The sequence below is a fragment of the Pinus tabuliformis genome, chromosome 8, assembly GCF_031772625.1.
Source record: "Pinus tabuliformis cultivar Carrire ecotype Pingquan chromosome 8, CPIR1, whole genome shotgun sequence".
Lineage (NCBI taxonomy): Eukaryota > Viridiplantae > Streptophyta > Pinopsida > Pinales > Pinaceae > Pinus > Pinus tabuliformis.
The window spans coordinates 412,832,588-412,847,000 of NC_142294.1; positions in this window are offsets into that span (position 1 = coordinate 412,832,588).

Below are 14,413 nucleotides of genomic sequence, written 5' to 3' on the forward strand. Positions count from 1 at the left end.
AGGTCCAAGCTCGTTAAAAAAAAAAACCTGCCAAATGAGCAATGTTTCCGCAAGGTTCAAGCTTGTTAAAAAACAAACCTGCCAAATGAGCAATGTTTCCGCAAGGTTAGAGCTCGTTAAAAAATAAACCTGCCAACTGGGCATATGTTCCCCCAGAGTTCAAGCTCGTTAAAAAATGAACCCACCTTTGGTAAATAACCTTTGTGATTGCCCTGCTATCAGCCTTTTGAGCCTTGGTTATGCTCCTGCCATCACCTCCATTCTTTTGCCTGATCATACACTTCCACTTGATTGTTTACCTTTTTGAGGAACAGCTGCGATGAGTGGTCCTATTAGCCACCCTCTTCACATCACCATGTTTTGAGAAGTTCCAAGCTTACCCGAAACCAGTTGCTACCCTGAAACGCCACTCATTCCTAAAAAACAAGTCTCCTTTAAACTCTTTTCAGACTCGTTAAATATGGAAAGATTGTCAAGCAATTTGCCTCTCCAGCTTGCTAAAGTGATTGGAAGCACCATCCCTCTTGTATATTTTAATATTTTTCAGACTTGAGGGATTATCTCGCGAAAAATATCGAGCGCTTGTCTTTTCCAGCTCGCTAAAGTGATAGGAAAAGTCATCCCTTTTGTATTATTTTAATCTTTTTCAGACTTAAGGAATTATGCTACGAAAAGGAACTGCTGGATTTTCCCTTTAGTCCCTTTTCAAACTCTCTAAACATGAAATTGACCAAGTTATATTTGTCATTAAACTCGCTAAAACAATAGCAAAAAACTTGTCCACCCAGATAAGAACAAGTTTCACTGTCACTAGGCTCACTAAAACATAGCGACAGGTTTGCCCAAAGGGAAAATTATAGAACAAGCATATGTTATCCTCCTCAAGCTTGAAAAAAATAAAGAGGTACTAGTCAGCAATGACTGGGGAAAAAAGGAAGAAAACTTGAAGAATTTTATTGGTAGCAGGTCGCTCTTGAACATGACACTTTCACTCCATCACCATGATTGAGTCGGTTTGGGTTATTCAGTTCACCAGTGATATCACCAATGGTCCTCCATACCATCCATATTTTGAGGTTAACGCTACCAATCCATCTCAGTGTTGTCGATATCTTCAAGAGAAGTCATTCAGGGAATTCACCATCTAGTTAATTCCTCATCCACTGCAATACCTTCACCCTCCATTTTTCATGACCGCCATTCCTGAACCTTGTATTGTGAGATCGTTTTCACCTCCAGAAAATCATTTTCTTCATTTTGTGTCGTAGATGTGGGATACATTAAGGCCCTCCTACGATGGATCACTTCTTGTTGACATTAGCTCATTATCCAAGAAGTTGATTTAGAAACAACCCTTTTAGTGCTTTGAAATTTGCATGCCTCAATGGCAAGTTTCTCACTTTCGGCGTCAAGTTTACATCAATGGTATTCGATTGAAAGATTTTGCATGGTGTTCAACATCGGATCATATATTCACACCACATGAATTTTACTGTAGTACCTTGAGGGTCATTATCATTATCGGTGATTCCTCTCGTGCCTGCTAACAACTTACATTATTGGTTGGTAATCAAGCGATGTCTTTCCATGTTCAACTTCAAGACATCTATTCACATGGATCAACTTGTACATCGGGAAAAGATTGAACGAGTTTGAAGACCCCGAATCTAGTTTCATCCACCCGAGCTGCGATATATTTAGGAATATAAAGACATCAAATGTACATAAAAGCTACAAAGATGATCATCCAAGCTAGGGATGATGACTCTACATATAAAGAATCACCAGTCTGCAACTGCAGACAATTATCTGTCCTATGTACATGAAAATGAATTTATAAAGTTGAGCATGGTAATGCCTGCCTTAGCTAGATCATGAAAATAATATGATGATGATGTATTGTATTGTATCTTATACAGGTCACCTTCGAGTTCAAATACCTCGGATCCTCATGATAAATCATTTCACCCGACATCAAAAGATTTACGACTTCATGATTTAGGGGGAAATTGTTATAGACATATTTGGGCACTGCAACCCCAATCTTATATGTCAATAAACAAAGGGATATTTAACCCTTAAAAGTGTTGTTTCATACCCTAAAGGATCATGGTAAACTGATTACATCATTCCCCAAAAGTTCCACCTCAGAAACCACTCAGAACTAGCCAAAACTGGATCATACTAACTGCTCCATTGTCAGGATGTGATGCATACTGACTCCTACACTAGCCAGGTGCGATGCATACTGAAGTAGCCTTTTGTGGGGTGTGATGAGCGAGAATGGACAAATGTCTGAGATAGTTTTCCATGTGGATGGTCATGGAGTCTTCTAGAAACTTCTCCTATGACACTTGACTCTTTGAATTCGCCCAGGGATGAGTAAGAGATCTGATAAATATCCAAGTGGAACCAAGAACAACAAGGGGGATGACACTAATCAAAAACCCAGAGATGACTCACACCCTTGCAGACATCTATAAATGGATCCCTCATCTAAGAGATCTAGAGGCTAAAACTTTGTAATTTGTAAGGAAGTGTTGATGGTTTGTCTTTGAGAAAGAGCATTGTATTGTTGGGTGATTTATCTTTTCTTGAGGTGAAGAGGGCTTTGATGTTGGGAGGATGATGCTCGATTAGACAGCTGGGTTGTAATTCTCCTTTCTATTTTAATAAATTTCTTTGAATTTCCTCCATACAATCGTGTATTTGTGAATCTTGTTATTTGTGAATTCTATTGTATGTTCAATGTATTTTTGATTCTGCATTGTTTATGATATAATAGATCGAGATGCTTTGATGGTGTTTTGTTACTTTGTTTCTACAAGTATTCTCTAAGCAGGACAAGTAGGAGAGGAGTTGCAAGCTCTATCAAGAGGGAGAGAAATCAAGCGGAAGATCCAGGTTGGTCCCTTTGCTTCTCTCTTATCTATCATACATAGAGGAAATCACAAATTGGTTTGATTGTTTGTTCTTAGGATAGCAGCCAATCCTAGTGGGACTAGTAGATCGAAAAGACACTAGTTTTCTTGGAAAAAAACTTGGATGCATATCTTACAATGATAACCTCCAAGAAGATATTTTGTTATGGTGATCTTCTTGAATTTCATGATAAAAAATACAATGATTGGTCTCCAAAGTTGTTATCATGTTGGTGCGGTGGTTGCTCCACATTAAACGCTACCATAACCACTCCACGACCCTCCTCCAATGCTATTTTTTTCTTGTAGCAGGGCGAATGCCACAGTCTGATAAAGACCCATTTTCAGGAACCCATCAAATCTTGTGTTCCATGAAATTTGGGGCCACACAAGAGGCACTCGAGATATCTCTGTGCCACTTGGAGAACGATCGTGAGAGCCTCCTCTCCTGCGCGAATATATAACTCCGCCATTATCATATGTTTCCCTCCTCCATATGCTATCACCATTATGGTACCTCTGATATATACATCAGAACTATATTTTACTACAACGCATTTTTTTTCTCCTTTACACTGCAAGTGCAAATTGTTTTACCAGTAGAAGAGCAATTTTTTTCCCACAATACACAGATTTTACAATGCATTCAATCATATCTGTTTTAAGAGTAGTTCTCATTGGCAAGGAGAACTATCCTGAGTGATCCTTGAAGATAAAACACACCCTTATTTTCAATGAGTTGTAGAAAGGAGTGTGTGTTGGAGGTGGAGAGAAAGAGCCAGAATAGCCTACCTCAGGCAAGGAGTTCACCATTTGGGAAAATAAGAACAACAAAGCCTATGCATTAATTGCAGCATCTATAAGTGAAGAGGTGAGTTGCCATATTTTTCCATTTTCTAATGCTTTCAAAGCCTTACAAATGTTGAAAGAACTCTATAACTCACACTTTGCACTTGAAGTTGTTAAACTCATGATTGAACTCTTCACTCTTGAATTAAAAAATAATGATCCTCTTGCTCTTGTATCCAAAGTAAAATCTATAATGCACGATATCAAAGCCACTAAGGTTGAATTGGATATTTCTCTTATTTCTTTTCTCAAGGCACTTTATCCTACTTACTCCAATTATCTTGAGTCATTAAATGGAAATCTCAAAGATATTACCTTTGACTCTCTTGTGAAAAAAATTGTTGAAAGAGAGAAAGATTTTGGAAAGAAGATACCCCCTGAATCTTTTGAAGAAGCTGTGTGCCTTGCTCATAAATAAAATAATCTTGCCCAAGATTCTCCAGAGGAAGAGGTGGTCGAAGAGGAACAGGAAGATATTTCAGAGGTAGGGGGGGCAGACACTCTCAAGGAGAAAAGTGAGATTTGCACTGCATTTGCTACAAAAGAAATGGATCACATGATGCCTCCACATGCAAGTTACCTTGGGACAAAATTGAGTAGCAAAGAAACCAACACAAAGGTAAAACTAATGACACAGACAAAGGTAAAGCACCTAAAACCACTCATTATGTTGTGGCACAATGTAATATTGGAGTACATGAAGACTTATTTAATGCTTCACTTGCTTCTTGGAAAAATGATTGGTTGCTTGATTCTGAAGCAACTTGCCACATGAATCATAGAAAATATTATTTTGAATAATTTACTAACAATGTTGATGGAGCAATATACTTTGCAGACCAATCAAAACTCAAGCCATCAGGGCTTGGCACAATCAGGCTTAAATTACCTAGTCTTCCAGACTTTCTTCTACATCATTTTCTATATCTCCCACAGCTAAAGAGAAACATGTTGTCCTTGGTCCACATCTGACAACAAGGTCACTCTAGTCATATGTTTGATGGCAAGCTTGAGGTGAGAAAAGCATCTGACCACTCACTTGTCATGAGGTGGATAGAAGAAGAAACACTTCTCAAGCTACAAGGTACCTCTGCTCGTGCACAACATTTGTCATACAATTCTCATTATGAAGAAGGTACACTTCCATCATTTTTATTATGGCATGCTATATTTGGACATTTGAACTATGACAACCTCCACTTGTTGAAGAATAATGGTGTTGCTAGTTTGCCTACATTTCTTAGGAAACTTAAGCAATGTGATGCTTGCATTTTAGGAAAGCATAGCAAATAGTATTTTCATGATTCACATTCAAGAGCACATAGAAAACTTGAACTCATTCATCTAGAATAAATTTGATGCTTTTCAAACATTCAAGAACTTTCATACATGGATTGAAAATGATTCACAATCTCATATTGGCTCTATTCGCACTGATAATGGAAAAGAATATAATTCAAATGATTTTGAAATCTGCCTTCACCAGCATGGGATCAAACATCAAACAACTGTGCCTTATAATCCCCAACATAACAGTGTAGCTGAAAGACTGAATATAACAATCTTAAATATGGTGCGCTCCATGATGTTTTTCAAAAATGTAAAATTGATGTTTTGGGCTGATGTATTTCTATGTGCTGTATATATAAAGAATAGATGTCCATATAATGCTATCAGAAATAAGACTCGCTATGAAATGTGGTGTGGGAACATTCCTTCGGTAAAGCATATTAGGATCTTTGGTTCCACCTGTTATGCCTTGATACCGAAGGTACATAGAAACAAACTTGGTGCAAGAAGTCGCAAGTGTATCTTCCTAGGGTATTCAAACACCTCCAAAGCATACCGTCTCTATGATGAAGTCGACAAAAATTTTGTTGTACCTAGAGATGTAATCTTTCTTGAAACATCCAAAACTTACAATGTTGTTGAGCGACAACTTGATCACTTTGATAGATTCGCAAATGCAAAAACATTTCAAGAATTTGATAATCAGATTCCACATCTTGAAGGGGACATTCCTATACTAGATCAACCTATGGAATATTCTGCTAAAGCACTCTCTCCCCCTCATGAAACTCCAACAACGGATGATACTTTAATTGATGTGATTGATAGAATTGGGAGACTCAATATTGATTCAGTCCCAACTTAATCAACGGAGCAGTCTGGACCATCTAAGAAAGGTCCCACAAAGTGGCTAACAAAGACAATTGAAAGTGTTCATCCTGATGAGGTTGGAAAGACAGGAACTAGAAATTCAAACCGACAAAATGGAGGTGATGTAGATGACTTTGATTCAGCTATTGATATGGATGTTTCTTATGATTGTGAATTGAATTTGTCTACAGATTTAGAACCAAATTCCTTCAAAGAAGCTACTTCTCATGATAAATGGAAAGAAGTTATGCAAAATGTGTATGATGCCCTGATAAAGAATGGCACTTGGAAGCTGGTTGATCCTCCATTAGGAACCAAACCAATTGGCTGCAAGTGGGTCTACAAGAACAAGTATAAAGATGATGGCTCACTTGAAAAGCACAAAGCTAGGCTTGTGGCAAAAGGTTTTTCAAAGAAGTAAGGGGTCAATTATGAGGAGTCTTTTTCCCCCACAACAAAATGGGCTACCATCCAGACACTCTTTGCCCTAGTAGCTCAGAATGGTTGGAAAGTCCATCAAATGGATGTAAAAACTGATTTCTTGAATGGAGATCTAAAAGAGAATGTTTTTATGTCCCAGCCTAAAGGATTTGCTATGAAAGGAAATGAACATAAAGTATGAAAACTTGTGAAATCCTTATATGGCCTCAAACAAGCACCGCGAGCCTGGTATGAAAAACTAACTGAGCATCTTCTAAAACTCAATTTCAAAAATTATGATCTTGAAGATGAAACTTTGTTTGACAAGAAGGTTGGAAAAATAGTTGTATATCTTGTGGTATATGTAAATGATCTTTTGATGACAAGGAACAATGAAAGCTACATTGCATCCATAAAGAAGGAATTGAGGAAAGGTTTCGAAATGACTGATTTGGACTATGTTCATTACTATCTTGGTATTGAAGTAACTCAATATCCAACATCCATATTACTTTCTCAAAAGAAGTACATTGCAAATTTTTGCTCACATCCTCTTACTACTCCAATGGAACAAAACATAAAGCTCACATCCATTGAAGGAAAAGAATTTGACGATGCAACAAAGTATAAATAGCTTGTAGGAAGTCTCAACTACCTAAACACTACCAGACCAGACAATTCATTTGTTGTTGGAATCCTCTCTAGGTTTATGCAAAATCCTTGTGAGGGACATTGGTCTACTGCAAAGAGATTTCTAAGGCACTTTAAGGGAACTCAAGACTTTGGAATCAAGTATACACAGGTGGACGACTTCAGCTTGATTGGATACTATGATTTAGACTTTGATGGAGACAAAGAAACTGAGGTATCTACTTTAGGTTATGCTATGAGTCTTGGATCAGGAGCTGTCTCCTAGAGATCATGCAAACAATCAGTTCCAGTAGATTCCATAATAGAGGCAGAATATGTGGCAGCAACTGAGGCAACAAAAGAAATTGTGTGGCTCAGGAAAATTCTTGAATATTCACAGTTAAAACAAGTACAATCAACTCCACTCATGATTGACAATACCTAAGCAATAAAGTTGGCCAAGAACCCAAAGTTCCATGATCAAACAAAACACATCAATAGTGAATATCATCTGATTCGACATCATGTTGAGGCCAAAACAATCCATCTCCGCCATTGTTCCACTAATGAGAAAATTGCAGACATCTTCACCAAATCACTTGGAAGAGAAAAGCTTGAAAGATTCAGAACGATGCTTGGACTCACCAACATCCCTTTAGATTAAGGGGGGAATGTTGACACCTAATCATCAAGATTGGGTGAATAAGTATAATTGATGTAAATAAATAATAGAAAATATTAAGAGTCACCAGAAGATGAAATGAACAATCTCTCATGAATTTTTTTGAGGAGTTACCTCCTGGTCTGATAGATGTACCCCCCAAGTTTGGCATGTTTCTTTCCAGAGGTTGGATCAAGATATTAGGTGGAACATTACAAAACGATCTGTCCTATGCTATTGTCCCATTTTTTGGAGGTGAAAGTAGGAGATTATATAGAGAGGCTCAGTTGGCTTATCTCATTAGTGATGAAAGGAATCCCACTAATCATCCCATCTATGTTGTTGACACTGATTTTGGAGCTTCTATTCTTCAGATTGAAGAATCCTAGTTGGCCTCCACGTAGCTTAAGAAACTAGTTCTCCATATCACAGAGGAAGAAGGCCGACAAATTTGGGACATGTTCTTTGATAGAGCCTACTCTAAGGAAGATGTAGGGGCAGGTGTCGTCCTTGTGTCGCCCACACAGGAATGCATTCATTTATCTTTTAAATTAACTTTCCAGGTCACAAATAACATAACAGAGTATGAAGCCTTGTTATTGGGCTTAAATTCTTCTAAAGAAATTGCCATAAAAGGTCTAAAGGAGTTTGGATATGCAGACCTTATCATTCAGCAAGTGAACAAAACTTTCCAAACAAAGCATCCAAGGCTGAAAGCATACAGAGATGAGGTATGGAAGCTCAAGGACTCTTTTAATATTTTTCAGCATTTCTTACATCCCGAGATTGAAGAACCAGCTTGTTGACTCCCTTTCTATGTCTGCTAGCACGTTTATTCCTCCTTTACCTCCTAAATTGAATTATGAAGTTCAGGTGAAATATAGACCATCTCTGCTTGACAATGTGAAATACTGGAAAGTTTTTGAAGATGATGATGAAATAAATAGGTTTTTACACGTCATTGATGAATTTTTTGAAACGCACATTGACCAAGAAAATGAAACCATTGAAGAATGCAGCCAGTCCAAGCTGACGAATGAGATTGGTCAGGATAACATTGTTCAACTGCCTAGTAACCATATACCCAAAGGATTGGTGCCGCTAGAGAAGTTGTTTGATTATAATGATGTACCTTATAATCCTTCCAAAATAGAAAATGAGTATGCTATTCATAAACATAATATAGGGAGTCCAGCCCATTCAAAGTACATAAATATGTCCACTTACTTGTCTTTTGCCCAAAGTTCTGAGTATTGCACCTTCATGAAACAATTTGATGATATTTTTTCTTGGGAATAAAATGATCTGAAGACCTATGACACCAACATCATTCAGCATAAGATTCCACTGGAGAAGAACACCATCCCTTTTAAGTATAAATTAAGACCTATCAGTGCTTTCTTATTGCCTTTGATTGAGAAAGAAATTAATAAAATGTTGGATGCCAAGATCATAGCTCCCCTAAGGTATTCAAAGTGGATAGCTAACCTTATGGTAGTAAGAGAGAAGAATGGAGAAATCAGGCTTTGTGTTGACTTCAGGAATCTGAACAAATGCTCTCTAAAAGACAACTACCCCCTACCTAAGATGGAACACTTGCTACACAAAGTTTCAAGGGCTAGAGTCATGTCTTTCCTAGATGGATTTTTAGGTTACAATCAAATTGTTGAACATCTAGAAGATCAAGAAAATATTGCCTTCACTACTCCTTAGGGAACTTTCATATACTCCAAGATGCCTTTTGGATTGATGAATGTTGGGGATACTTTTTAGAGGGCCATGGGCATAGCCTTTGTGGGAGAGAAGGAAAAGTTTGTCCTTATTTACCATGATGACATAACAGTCTTTTCCAGCTGTCATAAGGACCATTTGCAACATTTGAAGAAGGTGTTTCTAAAGTGCAGATAGTTTGGAATTTCTATAAACCCAAAGAAGTCACAATTTTCTTTAGAAGAACGCAAACTTCTGGGAGATATTGTTTCTTCTGAAGTTGTGAATATTGATCCAACAAGAGTTCAAGCAATTCAGAGATTGTCTATCCCAAGATCAAAAAGGGACATTCAATATTTCCTGGGTAAGATCAATTTTGTAAGGAGATTTATTCCAAACTTTGTAGAACTAGTGAAGCACATCACTTCCATGCTGAAGAAAGGATCAAAAATAAAATGGATAGATGCTGCAAGAAGCTCTTTTGAAGCCATCAAACAAGCTGTCATGGAAGCTCCCACTCTAATCAGCCCAAGTTACACCAAGGAGTTTTCTATCTTTTCTTTTTCCTCTTATGATACACTTTCAGTAGTTCTTTTGCAAAACAATGATGAAAGCGTAGAGCACCTTGTGGCATTTTTCAGCGAAATTCTGAGGGATGCTGAACTAAGGTATGACCTTATTGAAAAACAAGCTTATGCTCTCATAAAATATTTAAAGGCATTCAGAATTTATATTCTACATCCCAAAGTGGTTGCATATGTACCTTCAGCCTCAGTAAAATATGTCCTAACTCAGCCAGATATTGATGGAAAAAGGGCTAATTGGATTGCAAATTTCATAGAGTTCAACATAGAGGTGAAGCCCACTAATCTTTTCAAATGCCTGGGCTTGGCTAAACTTATGGCTGAGGAAAATTGTAGTTTGTTAGACATCAATTGCATGGGTTCAAATTCAGGTGATGAGCAGACAGAAGAAGCAGCAGAAGAGCAAGAGAAGAATCAGTCTTTGGCTGAAAATCTAGCCACCTATGAATTTTATTCTAGTATAGTTCATTTTTTTGTAGAAGCTAGAAGTCCCTCCAAGGCTTAGCTTGAGTCAAGCCTGGGCCATTAAGCTCAGATCAGCCAAATTCTGCATTAATAAAAGCCTTCTTTATTGGAGAGACCCATCAGGGATCCTCTTGAGATGTCTAGATAAAGGGAAATTTGTGGAATTCATGCACTAGTTCCATTCCAGCATCTGTGGAGGGCATCATTATTGGAAAACCACAACCCACAAGATCCTGAGAGTTGGATATTATTGGCTTACTTTGTTCTCTGACGTGTGTTCTTTTGTGAGGCCTTGTGACAAATTTCATAGGTTTGCAGGAAGAGAACAACTAAAATCTCTTCCCTTGAAGCTAGTACACGCCAATGGTCCCGTCCAATAGTGTGGCTTGGACTTTATAGGCGAGCTCAACCCACATTCTAGTGGCCAGCACAAATGGATTTTGGTAGCCACTAATTATTTCACCCAGTGGATTGAGGCTATACCCACTAAGAATGCTAATCATCAAGCTATCATAAAGTTCTTGAATGAGAATATTTTCATTAGATTCGGTTGCCCAACCAAACTAGTCACTAATAATGTAGCAGCTTTCAAGGCAAAAGAATTGGTGGACTTGACTGAATCTATGGGAATTCAATTGGTGCATTCTACATCATATTATCCTCAAGGAAATGGCCTGGAAGAATCATCTAAGAAGAATCTTGTAAGGATAATTAAAAAACTGTTGGAGGACAACAAAAAGAGTTGGGATTCCAAGTTGAAGTTTGCATTGTGGGCTGACAGAGTTACCAGCAAGAAGTCCATACGAATTCTCCATTTAAGCGGGTTTATGGTGCTGATGTTGCTCTTCCTATCTAGCTAATTCCCCCTATGGTAAAATTCTTTCAAGAAGAACAAGATGAAATGAATGACATGGTGAGGAGAATGAATAACCTGGTTGAATTACAGTAGATTAGAGAGCAGCTGATTGAGAAGTCAAGAGTTCATCAGAAGAAAATCAAAGTGGACAATTTCCAAGTTGGTGATTGGGTTCTCAAATGGGATGAATTGAAGAAAAAGAAAGGTAATCATGGTAAGTTTGAATCCTTATGGATAGGTCTGTTTGTCATCACTCCAATTTAGTAGAACAATACCTTTATTTTGCACAGTCTCGAAGGCAAAGATGTTTTTGGTGGCCCAGTCAATGGGCAGTTCTTGAAACTTTATCTCATTTAAGGCTTTAAAGCCTTGATATTTTAAATATGTTTTATGGTTTTCATTTTCTATGCAAAATAAACTCCATGCCCAATGGAACACGAGGAGAAATATTTGATTTTGGTTTTACAAGAAAGGCATTGGTTTGCAGTTCTTTAAACCTCACAGGGAGGCTTTCATCCCTAGAAGGAGCCAGTGTTAGCCTTGTTGCCATCTGGCCCAAAATGGATCCAAATATGCTCCCTAATTCTTTAAAAGCTAGTAATATCATTCAAAAGATCAAAACAATTGCATGTCAAGAGCCCTTAGAATGGTGGGAAAACACTATCGGGAGGCAAAAATCACTAGAAAGCAGTGAAAAACAGAGCAGCGGAGGCTTGAGAAATGAATGCATAGTAGCCATCATATCTGGCCGATCAACAATCTAGATCAAGTCGGCAGATCGCAATCAGCAGTGGCAATCGGCAGATATCGGTGCAGACCATTGCCCGAGGTGATAGTGATGTGCGATTGCAATCAATCGCATCGTGATATCTTATTGGAGCTTCATAGACGAGCGAGGCTTATACCTATATAGATGTTCGATGTGATAAACCATACCTGAAAGGGTTCCTTAAAGCTATTCTATAAGATTTGATATCCACCTATAGGCATTTTCCTATGCATTTTGCGTATTTTTGTTATTTAACGAAATACAAAGAAAAAATGTCGATGCAATAAGACCCGGACGCCAAAGGGTTTGTGAAGAGAAATATATAATATTTTAATTCCGAAGGGAGCCACCTTCCACGCTATTTTCATAATTTTTAATGTATTTTCAAAATACAAAGGGAAGACTGGGAGCAGGACTAAAGTGACTTACAATAGCGAGAGGGCGAACCTGATAGAGGAATAGACCATATTTGAGGACTTTTGAAGTCCGAAGTGAATTGTGCTTTGGTGGAATTTCACAGTGTTTCAGCATTTATCTGTGTTAACAAAAAGTGGTTGTTTAAATGATTTCAAAGGCCCGAGGCACTCATCCAGACAGAGGCTAGAAGACAGAGGCCGGAAGGATGAAAGCCACAGCATGATGTAGCCAAAACCAATAGACGTGATCATGGAGCATTGTAGGTATGAGCGAGCTCCCTGATAGTGCAGCAAATTACCAGAATGTGGTTATGCTGCTGTTACAAAGGAAACCTCCGAGCTCATGTGTGCCTAGTCATGGCATCAAACGTTTAAAAATACATAGGGGATAGATTAAGACGTGTCGAGCCTCATAAGGCTCAAGAGAATTGTAAAAGGACCATAAATATTTGAAATTTTAGAGTAACAAGGGTCCAACTTTTGGAGACTATGGAGACTCTGCTCCTCTGAGCGTCTCATCTTCATTCTAGCAATATAAGCTTCTTTCGCTGTTACATGTTCAATTCCCATTTTCTCCTTGTTAAGGGATAAATTCCCCTAGGGTCTTGGGTTGATACCCTATCAGATCAGAGGTTTTCTATACAGAGAAACACATATTCCATACAACCATAATACTAATATAAACAAACTATATGATAAGGGGCATAGCTGGGGGTCCTTTGCTTGAGAAGATCCTGCCAGAGTCCAACCCCTTTTGGAGTTCCTTTTGCTCCTTCAACCTACAAAACAATCAATTCAAGAAAGTACAGTAGTATATGGACTAAACATCATCAACAAACCATCTTCATAGTATGTTGAAAGGTAGTTAGTTATGCAATTAAACAACCATTCACATATGAATCATAACAGGGATATCATAAACATGAAGAAGAATTATATCAGGAACAAAGACAAGTGTTTATTTTATTATATAAAAATAAAGTACAAAAATGAATAATTTCACCTGATTCGTCCTTTCGCAGGCTCCAAGCAGAACCATCCTCTGGATTCTTCTAGTCTCAAGCCTTTAAAAAAATCCTTCCACGACTTACTCCATGATATCTCAAGTAGTAGATAGACATCGTCACACAAGGAAACAAGGGTTTCTTGTAAATGGGGGAAGTGCAGGAGGCACTAGGATCTTCAAACCTAGTCAGGGATATCTCAACATAGTAACCTTTCTCCCTCTTCTCTCCTCCCTTAGTCCTTCCCATTGAAGCCTTTTTATACTTCTCCCAAAGTAGTTTTTTAGTTGGGAATTCATTGGGAATAGTTGGGCCACAGGTACTAATAGGTAATCAGCAGGTAAAACCTGTGATCTCCGCCTGAAATTAAGGAGTTTTAATTTTTTTTAAGTATTTTAAGACATATACGTGAGTTGGGTATACACATACCCGCATACACACGCATTTAGCTCAGGGAAATGTCGTGTATAGGGAATAAAACACTATTTTTTAAATTTTGGACCAGGTCTGGAAGGAGGGGTTGCCCTAGCCCATGAGTACAACATCACAAACATCAAGAGTGAGGTTTGGAGCTATAACAAATGTCCACTAATATATGAGGTTAGAAAGGGTACATGATGGCCGAAATGTATTAAGCAAGTACATGGAAAGGAAATCTGCCAAAAAATGAGAAGGACTTCACCAAAGTTCATCCTGCCAAGCCACAAAAGGAGATCAGAACGAAACACTGTCTGAGGCAGACATACCCATGCTCAGAGAAAGTAAAGCATGTCTGCATATCAAGTACAAGCGGATCCACTAAGTATACAAGTATACAGAACTGGAAAATACATAATGAATCATCTAATCACGATCGAACAAGTACATGTCTGAATATCACATATAAGAATGTCAATGATGCTGAAGAATGAACCAAATCACTGATATTAAAGACTTATCACAAAAGGTATGAAATGAACATGATTGAA